This window comes from Cervus elaphus, chromosome 23, assembly GCF_910594005.1.
Source record: "Cervus elaphus chromosome 23, mCerEla1.1, whole genome shotgun sequence".
NCBI classification, from domain to species: Eukaryota; Metazoa; Chordata; class Mammalia; order Artiodactyla; family Cervidae; genus Cervus; species Cervus elaphus.
The window spans coordinates 17,192,701-17,215,331 of record NC_057837.1 but is presented as its reverse complement, the minus strand read 5'-3'; the positions used below and the strand labels follow the sequence as shown (position 1 = coordinate 17,215,331).

General features: G+C 43.6%; 1 protein-coding gene across 3 annotated transcripts in view; it reads right to left on the bottom strand.

The window, feature by feature from the left end:
- CAMK1D (calcium/calmodulin dependent protein kinase ID) overlaps positions 1-22,631 on the bottom strand; it is a 387,831-nt gene that overhangs the window by 238,634 nt on the left and 126,566 nt on the right. The window lies entirely within an intron of this gene.

The following is a 22,631-nucleotide window of genomic DNA, read 5'->3' as shown; positions in this document are numbered from 1 at the left end:
GAGGTGGTCCAGGAGCCCCAGAGGCAGGCTTGTCCGTCCACCTGCCACCTTCTCTATCTCCAGCAGAAAACCTCGGGTGCCACTCTCGGGAGGGGGCACAACTTCTCTAATGACTCAAACAAAAACAGACACCTTCGTGGTCTGCTGCAGATCTCAGTAACGTGGGCTTTGAGCAGGCCACAGAAAGTCACTGAGTCATTCTTGGTCCCCAGACTTTCAGGAGCAGCTCCTATTTCCTCTGAGGGACACTAAACACAGCTGCTAAACAATTATGATCAGAGACAAACTCTCCGGCCACTAGAAGGACCAATGTCATCCCAACACTGGTGCCTTGGGGCCTTTGTTCTTCAGGCAACATCACAGAGATGCCTAAGCAATGGATGAATGGATAAAGAAGATGGGGTACATATACACAACGGAACACTACTCAGCCATAAAAGAGAACAAAATAATGCCATTTGCAGCAACATAGATGGACCTAAAGATCATAATACTGAGTGAAGTAAGTCAGACAGAGAAAGAGTCACACCATGTGATATTGCTTAGTGTGAAATCTGAAAAAAATGCACAAATGAACCTATTTACAAAATAGAAATAGAGTCACAGATGCAGATAACTTACGGTTACCAAGGGGGGAATTGGGGGCCATGGGAAAATCTGGGAGACTGGGATTAACACATATACACTACTATATATAAAATAGATAATAAAGACCTCCTGCATAACACAGGGAACTCTACTCAATGCTCTGTAATGGCCTATATGGGAAAAGAATCTAAAAAAGAGTGGATACCTGTATATGCATAACTGATCCACTCTGCTGTATACCCAAAATTAACACAACATTGCAAATCAACTAAACTCCAATAAAAATTAGTTAAAGGAAAAACAACAGATGCCTAAGCAAGAGCGGACTTTTCTCTCCCCATCCTGTGCCACCAGACAGGGAGAGGCATCTGTCCCAGAGCAAAGACAGACTCACAGACAGACTTTAAATGCTTTCCAGTGGGAGGAATTCACCACTCAGTGCAATTAACTGTGAGTCTTCAGGGCAAGTGTTCCTCCTGAACCCCAACTCTTGAGAGAGGAATCTGTCTTCAAGGCCTGTATCTAATTATAGAAAGCCAAGAGACAGAAGATAGGCAGTCCACAAAAGAACCAAATGGAATATGTCAGAGTAAAGATCACGGGCCAAGTCACAGTCTCCCCCACCCTCCACATGCCTCGCATACACAGACACCTTCTCGGCTCAGCCAGAACAGCAATTATGAAACGGAAATACATAAAACCTGGGGCAGATTTATCAGAGTGATATATGGTATTAGACATTCCCAGTGGCATTTGGTCACTGCCAATGGCTTTCACCCAAAAAAGCCAATTCATAACAACTTGAAGGAATCCTCCACCCAGCAGCTGCTCTTCCTGCTCATGTGTGTCTGGGGATGAACTGAGGTGAATTCCCCTCCCAGTGAGGGCTCCTAGGGGGAAGGAACGTGAAGGGTTATGGACTCGCTCCCGGGGGAAGGGGGGACGGGAGGAACTGGAATTGACACACACATGCTACTGACACTATATGTAAAGTAGACAACCAAGGGCAACCCACGGTACAGCAGAGGGAGCGCTTCTCGGAGCTCTCTGGTGGCCTAAGCGGGAAGGAAATCCAAACAGAGGGGATGTATGTACACGTACGTGTGCTAAGTCACTTCAGTCACGTCCGACTCTTTGCAACCCCATGGACTGTAGCCTGCCAGGCTCCTCTGTCCACGGAATTCTCCAGGAAAAGAATACTGAAGTGGGTCGCCATGCCCTCCTCCAGGGGATCTTCCCGACCCAGGGATGGAACCCGTGTCTCTTACGTCTCCTGCATTGGCAGGCGGGTTCTTTACCACTAGCGCCGCCTGGGAAGCCCATGTATATGTATAGCCGTATGGCAGGAACTAACACAGCATTGTAAAGGAACGATACTCTAATAAGAATTAATTCTTAAAAAATGGTTACACTGGAAAAATTTGAGAAGGCTTTTCACTCATTACCTCTCTAAAGGAGAAAGAAGCTATATGAATAACTGGAGGCACTGGATGTTACGTACCACTTGACATTTACAAAGTGCTTCGACCCGTATCAATGAATCCAATTCACACGGCAACCCAAGAAGTGCGCAGGAAGTGACTGCCGACTGTTTTGCAGAGGAAGATACTGAGGCCCAGGCAATAAGGGTCAGAAAAGAAAACGCAGGTTTCCTAACCTTTCCCAGGGCCTTTTCAAGACACTCTGCTGGGCTGCTAGCAGGGAGCCTGCCCCACAAGAGGGGCGGGTGACAGAAAGGGAGAGTCAGACATTGCCTTTCGGTGAGCTGTCCTCCTGTCCTCCCGGCCCGGGGGTGCAAATCCACCTCACTGCCTCGCTGAGCCAAACGATGTGCATCTATCTACCTAGCTTTAAGCTTTCCAAAGACCTGGAGAGCTCACAGGTCTTCAGGGGATATAAGATAAGCATAAATTGTTATTGTTCCTACAATAAACATAAATCACTGGAAGACACTTTCCCATTCCAAGAAAGCTAATTAAAAATATCAGAAGCAGAAACTCATGAACGAAGGGTGGGGGCACTTTCAGTGTAATTACACAACAAAGTCAGGCATGTGTCTGCTTGTGTGCGGTCGGGGGAAGGTGAGGGAGACAGGCAGAGAGAGGAAGGCTGGGAGGGGGCTGGTCATGGGAAGGAAGACAGCAAGAAAAATTATCTGAGAGCCAGAAAGTCTCCAGATAACCCAGGGAGATAAATTCCTAAGAACGCAAGTAGGGAATGACAGTTACCAAGTTATACAAAATACAGGGAGATCAGAGCAGGTTGCACTCCAGGGCTGTAAGATATAAGTGCTGGGCATTTCATACTGAGCGGGAGAGCCTTTCGGCCAGACTGAGCCACGCTTGAAGCTTGAACTGGCAGTCTGTGCGGTGGCCACTCCTGCCTGGCACCCCCTTGTCCTCCTCCCGTGATCTGACTCTTCCCTTTGTCACCCCTCGACTAGAACCAGGAGGGCTGGCCACTGGGAGGTGGCAGGGGTCTACCAAACGCTGTACCCAGGGCTCTCCTGCTGCTCACCCGATCAGTCTCTCGTGTGACCTCTGACGGCGGGAGCCTCCTTCCTAAAACTCCCTCCTTCTTAGTTCTACGACAGCTCTCTCCTTCCATCTGAACATCCAGCTTCTCTCATCGCCACCTGTTCCTTCTCTTCTCATCAAATGTCAGCGATCCCCTAAGTCCCATCCTCAGCCCAGTCTTCATCCTATTCTATACCCTCCCCAGGGAAATCTGGGGATATTTCCTGTTTCCACACCACCACCCATCTCCTCATGGCCCCCTAACCTTGATCTAAACTATAACCTCCCTCATCTCATCTCGTGTGCAAATCTCACCTTTCCAGCTGCCTACTACGGTCCTAGTATCTTCTTCCCCAAACTTCTCTCTCTTATACCCGTTCTCATTTCTGTAGATTAAGGAAACCAGCCTAGAACTCAACCTCATTCCTTTTCCACTTCCATCACCTAGTAGATCCAGGTTTCCACTAACAAGACTCTCAGATGACCATCTGTCTTTCCATCCCCACACCACTGCTTTGAGTTCCAGTTATTCCACTCAGGACTCTCTCCTGGCTCCTCTGGCCTCAGCAAGCCTACTTCCCACCACTATCTTCTACCTATTCCTGGAATTATTTTTCCAAAGCAAAGATCTGATTATGTGGCTACCCTACTTAAAACACTGAGGCTTCAAGTCTACACAGGATAAAGTTTAAACTCCTTTGCAAGTTTTCATGGTGTTCAAAGGGCTTCCTGGTGGCTCAGACAGTAAAGAATCTGCCTGCAATGCAGGAGATCTAGGTTTGATCTATGAGTTGGAAGATCTTCCGGGGAAGGAAATGGCAACCCACTCCAGAATTCTTGCCTGGAGAATTATACGCACAGAGGAGCCTGGCGGGCACAGAGGAGCCTGGCGGGGTTACAAAGAGTCAGACACGACTGAGTGACCAATACTTTCACTTCCATGACATTCAAAGCTCTCCCCAATTTGACCCCAACCTGCAAGCTCCTCCACCAGTAGGCCATCCTCCCCAGCAAAAGCGTGCCCCACCATGCACACATCATCTCCACTCAACCACAAAGGTCAGCTAGCATTTCCCAAATACACCCATGCCCTTTCACATCACTTGAGGTGGGTTCCAGTCCACCCACCTCCTTTCTTGAATACCATTCCTTTTTCTTTCTGCTTGGCAAAACTCTGTTTATATTTTAAAGGGCCTCATTGATGTATTTCCTTATCTTTGAAGGCTTTCTCAATTGTCTTCCCCTCAGACAGAATGAGGCCCTCAATCTGAGGCTCACACACTTGACTCATACCTCTATTGCCTTATGAACACATGCCATTTGTGGCCTTTTGTGTGCCTGCCTATATGCGAGCAGAACTCCTAAGTTGTTCTCTTCTGTGTCTCCATTCCTAACAATGTTTGGCACTAAGCGATGCCCACGGCAGTTTGATGATCACCATTACCTGAGGCTCTCCTCGGATTCTCCCCTACGCTGCAGATGGACCAAGCAAATGATGTTCTTCAATGACCTTCCACTCAGTGTAGGGGAAAATACTGTTCCTTTCCTCCTTTATAATGTAGTCCTCTGAGTTTCTATGCAAGCCTATGCAGAAAGATCCTCAAACGTTTCTCTCGAAGCATAAAAATTCTTTGCACCTTTCCAGATACATTTTAAACTGTATGCCTATGTACCTGAATGTTTAAATCATATTCTACAGTTGGATAATCCTGAGGTCACTAATATGTGAATTTATGGCATGATATTTCTCCCCATAAATCATTATCTTGATTATAGAAGTAAAATTCACTAGGAAAATGGAGAGGGCAGATTTTTAGATAGGTAAAGGACTTTAGGAAATGCATAATCATGGGGGAAATAAAAATCCCAAGGACTTGAAAATGGTATTTCTTCAAGTTGTGACAAGATATTTCTTTGAGTTTCAAAGAAAAATATTCTATTTTTTAAAAACACACCACATTTCCAATTAAATTAAATCTTTATGATGAACTACTGAAAAGGTCAAAGAAAAAAATTCTTCATGAAGTGCTAAATATTTTCATCTCCTGAAGATAAGCTGCACAAATTACAAAAGCTGAATCTTTTCCCCTTTTCTTCCACATTTCAAAGCAAATCACATCATCACCCAGAGGTGCACCTTACTCTGATTATAAGCCAGGCACATAGGAGAAAGTAAACAATTTTTGAGAGCTGAATTTCCAAGACTCGAGGGAAATGTCATATTTTCTATATTGACTAAAGAATTCTAAATGACTCCTCTTGCTTCTAACTTCATAAATAATGGCTCTGAAAAAGACTGCTTTGTTTTTGCTTTATCTATTTAGTTGTATGGAGAAGGCAATGGCACCCCACTCCAGTACTCTTGCCTGGAAAATCCCATGGATGTAGGAGCCTGGTGGGCTGCAGTCCATGGGGTCGCTAAGAGTCGGACACGGTTGAGCGACTTCACTTTCACTTTTCACTTTCATGCATTGGAGAAGGAAATGACAACCCACTCCAGTGTTCTTGCCTGGAGAATCCCAGGGACGGGGGAGCCTGGTGGGCTGCCATCTATGGGGTCGCACAGAGTCGGACACGACTGAAGCGACTTAGCAGCAGCAGCAGTTAGTTGTAAGAATGGAATCCTGGTGTTGTAATGAGAACTATCCACCCCATAGACTATCCATGCTATAAAGTTCAGTCAGTGATTGGCACCCAATCCTCTATCAGTGAAATGATTCCCAACTCCCAATTGACTAATGGAAAAGCAAACAAAGAAGTGGATCGGGCTCCAGAAAGTCCTTATATTCTTGAGCTCCCTGGAAAAGCAGCACAAAATCCATGTGTGCCAAGGATGCCTTGCTTTAAACAGACATTTAAGAGTTTTGTGAACCACAGTTAGACATTTACCTTCCAGGTGTTAAAGAAAACTCCTAGGGCCATTTAGAGCACCTATCTCCAGATTGTGCTGCAATATATTGAGACTAGAACTCAAAGCAAAGCCACACTCACAGATTCACTGGATAACACAACTACTCACTACCAATTCTGATCATAAAAAGTAAACACAAGAATCTATAGGGAGGAGGGATAAATTAGGAATATGGAATAACAAATATATACCACTACATATAAAGTAGATAAACAAGGATTTACTGTATAGCACAGGGAACTATATTCAATATCTTGTAATAATCTATAATAGAAAATCTATAATGAAATACATACACACATATATATGGACAACTGAATCACTTTGTTGTATACCTGAAACTAACACAATATTTTAAATCAACTTTTATTTAATTTAATGTAAATTAAATAAATACTTTAATTTTTTAAAAAGAGGATCTCTGGATTCTGCTTTCTCAATTCCTACCATCTATAATCTGAAGTTGTTAAGAACAAATATCAGTTAGTACCTAAGAAGAGGAGCTGATGTGCTGGCTCCCCTAAGTGCACATAATGTTGAAATAAACTCTTTTCACAAACAAGAGCAATTTCATCACAAAATATACAAACATTTAGTCTCTGACCACCTTCTATGACTTGTATATTTTTGGTGCTCCCCACACGTCCATATGACTGAACTGGTGAAACCTCTAAAAGACACCGCTGATTTTTAAGCAAAATCAGGAATTCCAGAGCTGTCTTTCTGATTCATGAGAGTACACTAAAGTGGCCACTCGATAAAATTATATCCATCCCAAATTAGACCAAGAAATAATCAGATGCTGCTGAAATGATCTGCCCTATTAGTTTAGAGCCAGCTATTACTTGTCCATTGGGTTTCCAGCTTCTGAGTCATTCTACATGCAAATCAGATTGGTTGTGTTATTATCTGTATTAACACCATCACCTCTAGCCCACTGCCACTACTACAATGTGCAACTGGACAGACAGATGTTACCCCAGGCTCTGGACCATAAATCTAAAATGTTCTTTTCCACTAAGCCTACTATTTTTCCCAGTGTCAGGCCAGGACAATATTAAGGGCTGATGGAGAGGAAAAGAAAAAAAAAATCTAAACAGTAGAAATAAAGTTGGTAATATTTGGCTTGAGACAACAAAGAAACAAACAGGTGCCTTTGAGACCTCTTGTTCCAGAGCAGAATCAGTCTTAAAATAGGAAAACCTGTGTGCTCACCCCAATAGTTGTCTTACTGACCCTGGAGAATCCAAATGGACAATAACAGTAGTGGAGTCAGATGGTCTTGGCGTCTAAACTCCCCAGGCAGGAATTAGGCAATTTTAGAAGTGGCATTAACTCTTTCTGGTAGAATCTTCACTAATTCATATACCACGAATGACATTGTATGCTAATTCAGTCCAGTGACCTAAAGAAAGTCATGCCCAAATGAATAAAGCTCTGACAAGCAAGCAAAGAGAGAAGTCTTAATTCAACGATAAATATGTGTGCATGAAAATTGGCATCACTTTATTAACAGATACAACATCTATTACTTTCAGTGTGTTTCCTCAAACCCTCCATTTGACAATTACATAGTACTCATGATAGTTCATGGCAATGCTTCAGCAAGAAGTAACACAAACTTCCTCTTTTAAAAAAAAAGAAAAGAAAGTATAACAAGCCCTCATTAATTTTGACCTGTGTCTCACCAGCCAGCTCACATAAGCAACATTTTTTTAAGTTTAGTAAGGAAGACTCCCATTAAAAATAGCTATTCTTTTTCATCCAGAAATACCCTCTTCTTCTTCAACTGGCAAATTCCACAATGACTAGCCACCAGATTCTAAAACAGCTTCAAGAGCCATGTCAGAAATGTTCTTAAACATCCATCCGATTAGTGTGATTGTTGCCCAAATCAATTCTCATTCCAAGTACATCCCGCATCTAAAACCACTGGAGCGGGCGATGGCAATGCTCGTCACAGGGAAAGCTGCAAAATAGCACTGTCTTGCAGGTGACAACTTGGGTTTCTTAAGGTTTTTCTTGGTGCTAAATCTTTCCAGCTAACTGCTTCACCGATCCAAATGCAGAAGAGAAATCAATTCCAAATGAATGCCTCCTGCCATATTTTAAAGAACACACTTCATTTAATAGCACAACTTTCCCCTTCACTTCCCTGCTGTGGTCCCATGTCTTCTCCCTGCTCTTCGCCAGTCACTTCTGAAAGGCGGATTCGGAACTCGAGTGTGTCGGTCATTTTCTCCTCAGCACATCCACAGGGAGCATTCATGGAAGCCTGGTTTTTGGAGGTGATGGCAGAATAAAAGATTCCGTTCTCCTGGGATTACAGAATCTCCTTGTAGCCATGGCTAAAGGGCCAGCAACACTGAAAGGCACATACGGTATCCCTGTGGGTCATACATGCCTTTGCTGCAAGAACACCTTTTACTTGGATGATGGGGTGATGACTTGGATGAAACTAAACTCCCAGTATCTTCTCTATGTTCCTTGGTCAACCATGCAGACCTCTGAGACCTGCAGCCTTCACACATCTCCTCTTTGGCCAAGATTCTCCTGACAGAGGTGGCTCTTCAGAATGGCCCGGCCCTTTCTCACTCCCATTTCTCACGGCAGGGAAACCAGACCTAGTGTACATTCATGCCCCACTGCTAAGAAGATCCGGCATGCTCCTGATGTCAAATCCACAGGCTTCGGAGAGACTGGGAACAAGAGGTGGGCAAAACCATAACCCCGAAGCCAGGAGGGACATTTATGGTTAACCCAGCTGGCCATGCCTCATACGGTCATTTTCACTCACTGGTAGGCTTGTATTTGAAACCCTCTTTTAAGCTTCTTTGAATTCTTGCTCAGGGCAGATGCAACAATAGGTAACTTCAAGGGAAATGCCCTTGAGCTCCATGACAACCAAACTTACACAACAAGGTACCCTTTCATTAGTCTTTCAAGCTCCCCCATTAAAAAAATAGAGAGAGTCCTTATTGGTATAATAATTACTACATTAAAGAGACATTTGGCTGTATCTATAGAAAGAAAACAGGAGGCCTAATAAAACTTGGTTTTAAAAAAACCAATAAAAGTTTGAAGTAGCAAAGCACTATAAATATCCTAAATATCATCAAACCTCAGAGATATTGCGGTTTTTGGTTTGAGACCACCAAAATAAAGCAAATATCACAAAAAAGTCACATGAATTCTTTGGTTTCTCAGTGCGTATAAAAGTTACGCTTATGCAACATTGTACTCTATTAGGTATACAACAGGATTACATCTAAAAAAGCAATGCACATACCTTAATTTTAAAATATTCATTGCTAAAAAGTGCTAACATCTGAGCCTTCAGTAAGTTGTTGTCTTTCTGCAATAATGACATCAAACATTACTGATCACAGATCACCATCACAAACACTCTAATATTTTAAAAGTTTGAAACATCGTGAGAATTGCCAAAATGGGACACAGAGACACGAACTGGGCCAATGTTGTTAGAAAAATGGCACCAATAAACTTGCTCAAAGCAGGGTTGCCCCAGACCTTCCACTTAGTAGAAAATGAAGTGAAACACAATAAAGTGAAGCAAAACAAAATGAAGTCTGCTTGTGTCCATCAACAGGAAATTGAGTAAATTACAGCCTAAAAATACAAGGAACTATTATGCAGTCATTTAAAATAACTAAGCAGACTTATGTGGGCTAATATGGAATTGTACCCAATTGTACCCAAGGAAGACTTCCTTCCCACCCATCTTACTAAGTACCCAGTGTATGTACATGCACTGTTTTTCCATTAAAAGTTATTTAATGAGGTAGAGAAAATTTTGGGAAAAGACAGAGAACAATCAGTAACTATCTATGCAAAATGACTATCCATCTAGTTAAAGGCTTATACTAGAAGTCTAGACAGATTAACCAACTAGTTATATGTTATTGACAAAACGTCAACAACAATCCCACTTTGTGTACAAAGCCAAGTTCACGCTTGTGCTAGGAGGATAACCCACCTGTCCAAATGAGGTTGGTGTGAACTAGTGACTCAGCCTCACAACCTGGCTCACAATAGCCTGAACACCTTCACCAATGCAGAAATCCCATGGCTTTTTTTTTTTATTATTATTAGTTGGAGGCTAATTACTTCACAACATTTCAGTGGGTTTTGTCATACATTGATATGAATCAGCCATAGAGTTACACGCATTCCCCATTCCGATCCCCCCTCCCACCTCCCTCTCCACCCGATCCCTCTGGGTCTTCCCAGTGCACCAGGCCCGAGCACTTGTCTCATGCATCCCACCTGGGCTGGTGATCTGTTTCACCATAGATAGTATACATGCTGTTCTTCTGAAACATCCCACCCTCGCCTTCTCCCACAGAGTTCAAAAGTCTGTTCTGTATTTCTGTGTCTCTTTTTCTGTTTTGCATATCGGGTTATCGTTACCATCTTTCTAAATTCCATATATATGTGTTAGTATGCTGTAATGTTCTTTATCTTTCTGGCTTACTTCACTCTGTATAATGGGCTCCAGTTTCATCCATCTCATTAGGACTGATTCAAATGAATTCTTTTTAATGGCTGAGTAAAATTCCATGGTGTATATGTACCACAGCTTCCTTATCCATTCATCTGCTGATGGGCATCTAGGTTGCTTCCATGTCCTGGCTGTTATAAACAGTGCTGTGATGAACACTGGGGTGCACATGTCTCTTTCAGATCTGGTTTCCTCAGTGTGTATGCCCAGAAGTGGGATTGCTGGGTCATATGGCAGTTCTATTTCCAGTTTTTTAAGAAATCTCCACACTGTTCTCCATAGTGGCTGTACTAGTTTGCATTCCCACCAACAGTGTAAGAGGGTTCCCTTTTCTCCACACCCTCTCTAGCATTTATTGCTTGTAGACTTTTGGATAGCAGCCATCCTGACTGGCGTGTAATGGTACCTCATTGTGGTTTTGATTTGCATTTCTCTAATAATGAGTGATGTGGAGCATCTTTTCATGTGTTTGTTAGCCATCTGTAAGTCATCTTTAGAGAAATATCTGTTTAGTTCTTTGGCCCATTTTTTGATTGGGTCATTTATTTTTCTGGAATTGAGCTGCAGGAGTTGCTTGTATATTTTTGAGATTAATCCTTTGTCTGTTTCTTCATTTGCTATTATTTTCTCCCAATCAGTATGGTTCTGGCACAAAGACAGAAATATAGATCAATGGAACAGAATAGAAAGCCCAGAGATAAATCCACGAACCTATGGACACCTTATCTTTGACAAAGGAGGCAAGGATATACAATGGAAAAAAGACAACCTCTTTAACAAGTGGTGCTGGGAAAGCTGGTCGACCACTTGTAAAAGAATGAAACTAGAACACTTTCTAACACCATACACAAAAATAAACTCAAAATGGATTAAAGATCTAAATGTAAGACCAGAAACTATAAAACTCCTAGAGGAGAACATAGGCAAAACACTCTCCGACATAAATCACAGCAAGATCCATGGCTTTTTGAAGAAAATCTCTTCTTCACAGAGATCATTCATACATAACACTAGGAAACTCATTCCAGGGCAAGAGAAATTTGAAACAGGCCCTGAAGGATGAGTGTGTTTCAACACACACAAACGTCAGGGAAACAGAGGAAAGTCAAGAAAGACTAGTGGACAAAAGCTGAACAATGTGGCAGATGTTACATGCAAGAGGAGTGTGAGAGGAGGATAATTAACCAGGAGGAGACAACGCTAAGAACATGCTATATGTGCTCATGTGCGTGTAAAGCTACAAAACACATCCTCTCTGTTCACAGCACTGCAGCAGCCTTCGGTAGACAGAAAGAACAGTGTCCCCCTAAAGACGACCATGTTCTAATCCCTGGAGCCTGTGAATATTAGCTTCACAGCAAAAGGGACTTGGCATCTGTGATGAGGTTAAGGGATTTTAAATCAGGAGAGTACCCTGGATTATCTGGGTGGCCAATGTAATGACAATGGTCCTTGTAAGTGGAAGGAAGGTCAGAATCAGAGAAGGACATGGGGTTCCAGAAGCAGCAGTCAGGGGGCTTCCCTGGTGGTCCAGTGGTTAAGACTCCACGCTCCCAATGCAGGGCGCCTGTGTCGAATCTCTGGTCAGGGAACTAGATCCCACATGCATGCCTGCTCCAAGTAAGACTCACGTGGGGCGGGGAGGGAGAGTGGGAGGCGAGAGAGAGAGAAAGAGAGAGAGAAAGGAAGGAAGGAGCAGCGGTCAGAGTGATGCAAAAGGGGCTGTGAGCTGAGGAACATAGGCAACCTCTAGAAGCTAGGAAGACAACGGACAGGTTTTCCCTGAGGCCCTCCAGAAAGAACACAGCCCAGCAACTTTTTGGTTTTAGCCCTGTAATGCCCACTTCAGAGCTTCTGACCAGAACTATTAAGTCACTAGGTCTGTGGTACTCTGTCAGAGCAGCAAAAGGAAACTACTACAAATCCCTAGTATTCGTATTTATCCCCATTTTACAGATGAGAACACTGAACTCATCAAGGTCCAAGAACTTGCCCAAATCTCAAAGCCAGGGACTGGAGGAGCCAGGATTCAAACCCAGGTGTAAGGGTGGAACAGAAAGCAGCCACTGGACAGAGAACTTGCAGTCACACTCTGATCATCACAGTCGGATGGAAGAGTGTCACTTCGTGCAGTGGGTAGTCAGAAGGCATGAGGTTCTGAACAAACAGGGTAAATGAACAGAGCTGATTGACATTCTCAACCCAGTCTGATGTATCACAGGTAGTCTTGCGTGTCTTTTTTCATCATTCTGAACAGAAACAGAGATGGGCCCTCCCTGTCACAGTGATATGATATGGCTTTGCCCTGCAGGACGTTCATTGACGGCAAACATTTCCCTATTTGTAGTCCTGAATGATATAAAGACAATTTTCACGAAGAAAATTCCCTTCTCTTTCTTTTCACTTTAGTGATTGTTCCTAATTGGCTGCATCATCATACACTAAGCTGACGAAATGGTCCTCACATCTTCCCATCATTGAGCTGCACATTGAACAGGCTGGAGACAGAACCTGGATGCAGGTTATTCTGTGCTTCCTTATAGGTGCAAAGTTTCAGCCTAGAGAACAATGCTCTTCCCCTAAAAAGATCGGTTATTGAGAAAAGAACGAAGCTTCCCTAACCTAGATTATCCCCACCACCACCATCAACATCATCATCTATATTGCTTACTAAAGAAATGTGAAAAGTGAAAGTGAAGTCGCTCAGTCGTGGACGACTCTTTGCGACCCCATGGACTGTAGCCCACCAGGCTCCTCTGTCCCTGGGATTCTCCAGGCAAGAATACTGGAGTGGGTTGCCATTTCCTTCTCCAAGAGATCTTCCCGACCCAGGGATTTTACTGGGGTCTCCCGCATTGTAAGCAGACACTTCACCATCTGAGCTATCAGAGAAGTGCACTGTTCACTAAAGCCTTATTAAAAGCTTACTTTGCAAACTCTTTGCCAACAGTTTTCTAATTCTACCAATAACCCTGTGTGACTGCATCATACCCACATGACAACTGACAAAACGGAAGTTCCAAGAGCTTCAAACTTTTGCTAATCAGTTAATCAACTGACAAACTCTGGTTTGATGCCAAAGCCACGCTTTTTCACTTATAAAACTATGCCACCTCCTCAAGTAGAGTTCATTTCATAATTCATGAAGGATAAAGAAGAGTGGGTGGGGTGCAGAGGTTTTTCTCACTCTATTTCATCCCCAAATTGTCCAAATTCTCACCCATACTGTGTCAATGACGATCTGCTTCTAATGGGTAAATTCACTTCTTAATCTGTGAACAGAACCCCAGGAATCTTGGTTTTCTGACACTGTTTGTCCATTTAAATCCCAAGGAGCCAAGGCACAAAGTTCTCCTTCCCACTTCCAGGAACCCACACGCTGTGTAAGGAGGGTGGGTGAATTTTCAATTTGGACTTTCTGTCCATGTTCCTAAGCTACTCCTCCAGGTTTTCAAATTAGGCCCCCTCCTTAGTGCCTTTATATTTTAATATTCTACACACTAATGTTCATGCCTTTCAAAAGTATGAAAACTTGGTAGACTCGAGATCAACCCTGATGGGGCCCCACCTGCTGAGCCCGTCTCTTTCTAAACTGCCCACACACCCCATTCTTCACCTCCCCATGAAGGGAACCAACCTAATCTTCAAACGCAACGGCCATGTGCTCCGTTTCCTCTAGTAGCATCATCACATTAACATTATCCCAGATCAAAGAAAAGTTCCTACATCCATCCACAGGCTCTAGCGTCTTGCTGGAAAGCTTTACTTGCTTGTCAACCACAGACGCACCAACTACTAAACAATTTGCTGTGAGGGGCTGATGACGACATTATCTCCAGCCAAAAACAGTGGAGGGCACCTGCCTAGCAGTGCCCCAAAAAGCACAAGAGCTTCATTTGAGATACTGATACCTCTGCATGGAAAATGAAAGCCAGAAGCCTGGGGATATGGTTCATTGGGCTTTTCTCCATGACTTGACCACGAGACCATCACAGAGACCAGGGAAAGGAATATGGGGGCAACCTTGCCCCTACCAGCCCTCCCTAAGTCCCAGGCCCCAGGAACAGTGACCTGGATGCTCTGATGCCCAGACAGCCCACTGGCCCTCTCTGCTCGGCTTCTCCCAATAGGACTGATAAGTACATGTGTCTCTCCCAGTGCAAGGGGGATGCCGTCCCTCTGACAACGCTCTATTCAACTTTGGGCTTCTTTGAGATTTCTAAAAGGTAAAACAGGGTCAACCCTCCAAGCAGCAAGGTTCCCCGGAGCTGGGGAGGGACTCTAAAAGGCTTGTCTGCCCCCAGAATATCTCCCCGTGTTTGCCCACTAAGGCGCCTGAGCCACTTCTTTGTCTAAGGGACATACCTCCTGCCCTCCCCTCCAAAGTCCAGGAGCATGGCCTGGGCACATGCCACATTCACACCTGCTCAGCAGGAAGTCCTTAATGACACTGGGGACCATCTGGAGTTTAAACACTAGTCAGCTCTGGCCTGTGAAGATGAACATCACTCACAGAGGAAAGAGCTACAAGTGTCACTAACTACTGTTTCCTGGAGGTGGTGACAGATGGGGGCAAATGTCCCCAGGCCCTGCTGCTGCCTAGGGAGCAGGTCCCCCACCGTGAGCCCCCCGTGAGGACAAAGGCCAGGCTGCTTGGCCAGCACACAGGCAGTGAGCATTTGCCAGGCCCTGCGGAGAGGGAGGGAGGCAGATGAAGTGAGTTTTCTGCCAGGGAAGCTCCCAGGCCGGTGACAAGGGAGGCAGACCATAAGCAAACATATATGTCAGGCATTTCAGAGCTAGGAAGAAAGATAAAGTACAGGGGCGAAAAATATACATAAAACAGCATGGACATTTCTAGATGAGGTGGCCAGGGAGGGCCTCTGTGCTGAGAACTGAATGGAACAAGGAAGAGGGATATTCCAGAAGCATATCTGGAAGACTTTTCCAGGATGAATGCAAGGGCTGACGAGGGTCCTGGCTTGGTAAAGAGCAGGCAGCCAGGGTGCCTAGAGTGTGGGAAGGAGGAGGAGGCGGAGCCTGGGAAGTTCAGACAGAGCATTAGGGCTTCTGTGCCATGGTCAGGGGGTTGGTAGGGTGGAGGGTTTTTTCCCCTGAGTGATGTACAAACCCACTTGTTAGAAGATACAATTTTCTTCTGAGAGAAAACTTTTTTAAAAAGGCACAAAGACTTGTGCCAAGCCCAGCACTGTCATCACAAATGCCACTATTTGGTCATTCTCATGCTCCCTAAAAAGTAGAATTCATACCCATTTAGTCCAAATTCCTCACGAAAATATGACAAGGCCCTTCGTTCTTGCCCAAGTTATTTCACAAAGCGGCTCAGATGGGCCTCTTTAGGCCTCAGTTTTGCCATCTGCACAATGGGGATGATGTTCTACCTGCTACACCAAATAAGAGTCGTAAAGGCAACGCACGCCAGGCCCGCCCTCAACTCCACTGTGAGCAGGGGCTCGAAACCCAGAACTTAAGAGCTCCACACCCACATTGTCTGCACCCCATCTCCTGCATGGTGCTGGCTGAAGGGGGAATAAAAATGCATCTGCATCTCACTGCTCACCTGCCGGACACCTAGCCACTGGTCTGCACCCCCCAGGCCCTTCCTGGAACTGGCACTTCACCTTATAAGGGCTCAAGTCATGTCACAGATCAACAAGAGGAGGTTATGAAAATGTATCAAACACACACACCTACAGTGTGATACTAAAGTGATTCAACTTTCTTTTTTTCATTCGCCACAGACTTGAAAAGTCCGCTTAAAAATAGAAACTGGATCCACAAATTGTTTTCACCATTAAATCAGATCCACTTCTCCAGCAGCAGCAAAATGAACTCCCTTCCTCCAACCCTGGCTGCCTTCCTTCCTTCTCCAGGAAGAAATCACTGTGTCCCAAGCCTCGTGAATGACAGGAGAGCGGACGGAAGGGATCAGCTGTCAGGGGGCTTCGGTGTCAGCATTCTCCTGAGGGTAAACATCAGGGGCGATTATAACGGCCTTATTTCTTTACTTGATTTTTCAAACAAAAATACCAATCCAGAACTTCCTCCTAAGTGCGAGCAACTGTCGGCTGGCTGTGCCTTTCTCCCTCTCCGAGAGCTTCACAGCATTTGAATGGGAAAGATCAAAGTGTCATCTTGAAAGAGAAGAGATGAGAACACATGTCATGGCATCGTTCTTCAGCAGAGCATTTGATATAGCATCCAAGCCAACGCTATTTAGTCAGTGAGTTCCCAGGCCTTAGCCAGGTTGTATTTACATATCAAGAAAACCTGCATTGCTTAAAATTCCCAGTTAAAAAAACAGAACTGGTAGAAATGCTTTAGGAAAAAAGAATTAGAAGGTATGTGTAAGTTAACATTTTTAAGCAGGGCACAGAACGACAAAAAAAATCTACTGCAGAACAGAAAATATTCAAGTCTTATGAATTAAAAATTGGGCAACAGTAGAAGACACTGAAAGCAAAGTTTAAAAAAAAATGATAGGATGAGGTAGAAACACAAATTTTGAGTAAAGCTGGAATGATATATTCATATCATGGAATATTATACAGCTATTGAAAAGAATGAATTAGTTATATGAATTTATCTAGAGGAATGTAATACTCCTAATTTATCTATACAGATATCACTGCAACCTCTACGACAGAGTTAACATTCCTCTGATTTCAAGGGTTTCCCAATAAGACAACTCCAGGGAGTGCAACTTACAGAATTCATGCTCAGCAGAGATACTCTGGTCCTGCCAATTGATGTGAACCAGGATACAAATATGAAGTTCACAGAATGGCCAATGAACATATTAACTGATGCTAAAACCTTCCTAGTGGTCCAGACAAAAAGCTAAATAAAACTTCAACCGACCAGCTTCCTTCTCTAAGGTTGAAAAAAGGTCAGTTTACGTGGGAAATCTGCTGTCTACAAACTGTTAACAACATTTTTGGAAATGAACTGGCTATCCCTGTTCAGTTTCCTTTTAGGAAACCCATCCTTTAGAAATAAAAGCATTCTAAAAGGAAACAGATATAAATATGCTGATTATAGCACTATAAGAGATGGAAAATAATGAAAACAGCATGAATTTCCAGTAATACTCGAATGGTACATTCATAGCACGGAATGTAACATGGGCATGAAAAAGAATGAGTTAAGAGTTATATGTATTTATCCAGCAGGATGTAATATTAAATGTATCTATAAGAATATAGATCCCTCAAATAACAAATAAAGATACTCAGCAGAATACTCTGTAGCAACTAAATGATGAGATCTACTTGGATTAACAGGGATAAATCTCAAAAACATAATAATGGCAGAGAAAAATCAGGTTACTAAAAGATACTATAGTACTGATGTCATTTAAATCACTCTATTAAACACACACACGTACACATCAACAATACGAAGCCTACACCATAGGATGTACAGTGTATATATATGGAGTAAAAGTATGAAGGCACACAATAAGAACACACACTCTAGCTCCCAATAAAGTTGTTTGTGGGGATGGCAAGAGAACGGGACGTGCGTCGTAACTGTGTCCTGTATCAACAGCATTTTTTGAGACATCTAAAGCAAATATGGTTAAATATTAATAAACATTTGCTCAGCCTGGATGACGGGCCCATAGTAGTCTGTTCATTTAATTTCCAGTGCTTTTTGGTCAATTTGAAATATTTCATGATATTTTAAAATTTAGCCAAAGGCAGAATGGACAGTGGTGCCTTAAGGAATGGTAGTGTGTGCGTGCATGCTCGGTCACTTTAGTCTTATCTGATTCTTTGTAGCTCCATGGGCTGCAGCCCACCAGGCTCCTCTGTCCCTGGGATTCTCCAGACAAGAATAAAGGCATGGGTTGCCGTTCCCTCCTCCAGGAGATCCTCCTGACCCAGAGATCGAACCTTCCTGCGTTTCCTGCACTGCATACGGGCTGTTTACCTCTGAGCCACCAGGGAAGCCCAGGAACTGGAGAGTCAGGGGCCTATAAGGAAGGAAGCCCTGGACCCTGATTTCCTAGGACAGACCCCACTGCACCTACCACCCTCACAGAGCAATAACAGACTACTCTTCCACTCTCAGTAGCCCTAGACCACACAACATAGCCTCTGATTTCCCCCTCAGTACCACGGGGATGGTGACACTCCATACCTCATGAAGCTGTTTGAGGATGGAACAAAAAGACAGGAATTATACTCTTACTCCCTGCTGTGATCTGTACCAGAATGTCAACTATTCAAATGCGGCAACAGGCCCTAAAACAGAACAAAACAAAAAATGCACAAAACATTACAAGAACTCAGAGGAAAAAGAAAACAGACTTGGTCTGGCCAAAATGACGCCTCAAACTTTTACAAAGCAGAGGCATTTGAGCAACCTCTTAGGAATGAGAATTTTCTAGAGTAAACTCCAAATTAGAGAAGGGAGGGTCTTGTCCAGGTTGGGAGGGTGAAACTGACAGAGTTAGAACATGACTAAAGATGTCTGGAGGCCTTTAGAATGGGCCTCTGGATGTCGGCCAGAATGTTTTAACTTTAACCCCTGGCCTCATGATCTTTGACTGATTTCACAGAGGACTTCATGGTCATTCTCATGAGAAGGACATATCACCTACCCACCAATTATGGTCAAAGAAGGTTAAAGTGCCTGCTTTCATGTCTTTGGGGAACAAAAATCAAGATTCAGGAAACACTGAACAAATAAAAGCAAGTCACTGTGGAATTAAGAGCTAAAATTGGTGGGATGGACAGGAAGTCGTTGAAGTTCCAATACTATTGCCACCTGATGTAAAGAGCTGACTCATTGGAAAAGACCCTGGTGTTGGGAAAGATTAAAGGTAAGAGAAGAAGAGGGCAGCAGAGGATGAGATAATAGGATGGCCTCACCAACTCAGTGGAAATGAATCTGAGCAAACTTCGGGAGACAGAGGAGGACAGAGGAGCCTGGCATGCTGCAGTCCATGGGGTCATGAAGAGTTGGACATGATTTAGTAACTGAACAACATGAAGAAGTTGTAGAATGGACAAAACATCAAGGGCTGCTGTCATCAGACCCAGAAGGGACAAGGCCTGACCTGATAACCCAGAACAGGAAGAGACCCTGTGGGAAATAGGATCAGGAGCTTGTGTCAGGCTGTGACTGAGACTGTTACCATTCCTTTCACGGCTCTCAGTGTTTTAACATCTTTCCCAGTAACAGAATCCTGACATCATGGGGGCAGCAATGTGCCCAGGGGCTGGCCATATCCATTTTGTCCCAGACACACAGCTGGACTCTAGTTCCCAGCTTTTCAGGGGCACATGGCCACGTGACAGAGCTCTGGCCAATGGGGCATAAGTGGATGTTATAGGCCCCTTTCAGGCTAACCCAGAAACATCCCACATAGGACTCTCTATCATTATTTGTCACCTGCCCATTCAATGCAGAGGACAGCAGGTCCTCAAGGAAGGTGGTACCAAAAAGACAAAATTTAGAGGTTGGTTTGTTCCAACAGCAAACGTGAGTCTCATACACCAAGCTGCAAAGGTAAAATTCCCAACTTCCCTTTCAGCTAAAGGTGGTCCATGAGATTTAAGCCAGGGTCATCGTGTGAGGCTTACAGAAGACTCTTCAAAGGGGGCTGACTTGCTGTGATGCCTCTTTCTTTGTCCTTGCTCCTCCTCTGCTTCTACAGTAAGGGTGTGATGGCTGAATCTCCAGTAGTCAGCTTGTGACCCTGAGGACAGAAGTCCTTGCTAATGGTGACAGAACAAAAAAAAAAAAACTTGGGTCTCTGTCTTCACAGAGCCACTGTGCTAGTCCTGGATTCTCTATAATTTTTTAATTTTTTCTAAATGAAATAATAAGCCCACAATCTATTCACAGCATATTAGTAGAAACTCTTACTATCTTCCAAATCTACTTTACTAATAAAACGGTCATAACTACCCAATTATATTCATTTCACATGCCAATAGGGTAATGCTCAAAATCCTTCAAGTTAGGATTCAGCAGTATGTGAACCGAGAACTTCCAGACATACAAGCTGAATTAAGAAAAGGCAGAGGAACCAGAGATCAAATTGCCAACATCCACTGGCTCATAGAAAAAGCAAGTGAGTTCTAAAAAAAAAAAAAAAAAAAATCAACATATGCAAAAAGCCTTTGACTGTGTGGATCATGACAAACTATAAAGAGATAGGAATACCAGACCACCTGATCTGCCTCCCAAGAAATCTGTATGCCGGACAAGAAGCAACAGTTAGAAACAGACAACAGACTGGTTCCAAATTGGAAGAAGTACGCCAGGCTGTATATTGTCTCCCTGCTTAATTAACTTATATGCAGAGTACATCATGTGAAATGCCTGGATGGATGAAGCTCAAGCTGGAATCAAGATTGCCGGAAGAAATATCAATAACCTCAGATATGCAGATGACACCACTTTAATAGCAGAAAGTTAAGAGGAACTAAAGAGCCTCTTGATGAGGGTAAAAAGCAGGCTTAAAACTCAACATTCAAAAAATGAGGATCATCGCACCTGGTCCCATCACTTCATGGCAAATAGATGGGGAAAAAGTGGAAACGGTGACAGATTTTATTTTCTTGGGCTTCAAAATCGCTGTGGACAGTAACTGCAGCTATGAAATTTAAAGACCCTTGCTCTCTAGAAGAAAAGTTATGACAAACCTTGACAGCATATTAAAAAGCAGAGACATTACTTTGCCAACAAAGGTCTGCCTAGTCAAAGCTATGGTTTTTCCAGTGGTCATGTACGGATGTGAGAGTTGGACTATAAAGAAGACTGAGTGCTGAAGGACTGATACTTTCAAACTGTGATGCTGGAGAAGACTCTTGAGAGTCCCTTGGATAGCAAAGCGATCAAACCAGTCAATCCTAAAGGAAATCAACCCTGAATATTCATTGGAAGGACTGATGCTGGAGCTGAAACTCCAATATTTTGGCCACCTGATGCTAAGAGCCAATTTGTTGGAAAAGACCTTAAGCTGGAAAAGATTGAGGGCAAGAGAAGAGGGCGAGAGAGGATGAGATGGTTGGATGGCATCACTGACTCAATGGACACAAGCTTGAGCAAACTCAGGGGGACAGTGAGGGATAGGGAAGCCTGGCGTGCTGTAGCCCATGGGGTCACAAAGAGTAGGACACGACCTGGTGACTGAACATATATTTTTTAAAGGAAAGTGGAAAGTGTTAGTCATTCAGTGGTGTCCAACTCTTTGCGACCCTACGGACTGTAGCCGGCCAGGCCACTCTTTCCATGAAATTTCCCAGGCAAGAATACTGGAGTGTGTTGCCATTTCTTTCTCCCGGGGATCTTCCCGAACCAGAGATTGAACTCGTGTCTCCTGCGTCTCCTGCATTAGCAGGTGGAGTCTTTACGGCTGCGCCAATGAGTCGAAACATTTTTTAAAGGCCTACACAAGAAAGAAGAAAAAGCACAAAGTGTTCTATCATATTAAGAAAAAGAAACCCAATTATGCATGGAGAAAATGAAGATTTTTTTTTCTCTCCGAGGAATATTTTAATTGTTCACTAGCACACCCAGGGAGAGCATGATCAAGTGGAAATGATCATCTGGCCTGGTCAAAGCTCTCCACTGGGTAGTGTTTGGAACGTTTCCTATTGCGAAGAGTTGGAATAGGGGCCTGTTACAAATGACCTATGAAAGAGCTCCTAGACTCTTAGATTATAAATCTTTGTAATTAGAGACAGAAAATCTCTGAGTTTACTATCAATTCCCTGGCCTCAGTTACTAGACCCCAACTCATCAGTTAGCAGTTATTTACCACATGAAACGCCCCAAGAGGAAAGCCAGCAAAACTCATTTTTTAGTTTATGACCGACACAGACAGAACATTATGAGAATACAATCACCAGGAAACAAAGAAAGGAAATGTCAGGTGAGAGCAAGTCTTGTTTCAGTTATAATCACACTGCATTCAATAGTTCATTGTTTCATGCTATTTTGTGCAAAATGGGTTTGTTTTGATTCAGTTTGGTTCAGTTCTGATGACTTCTGGTTGTCTCTCCTGCTCCATGGCTGTTCACAATGACGGCACTGGAGCCACTGTGTTTATCAT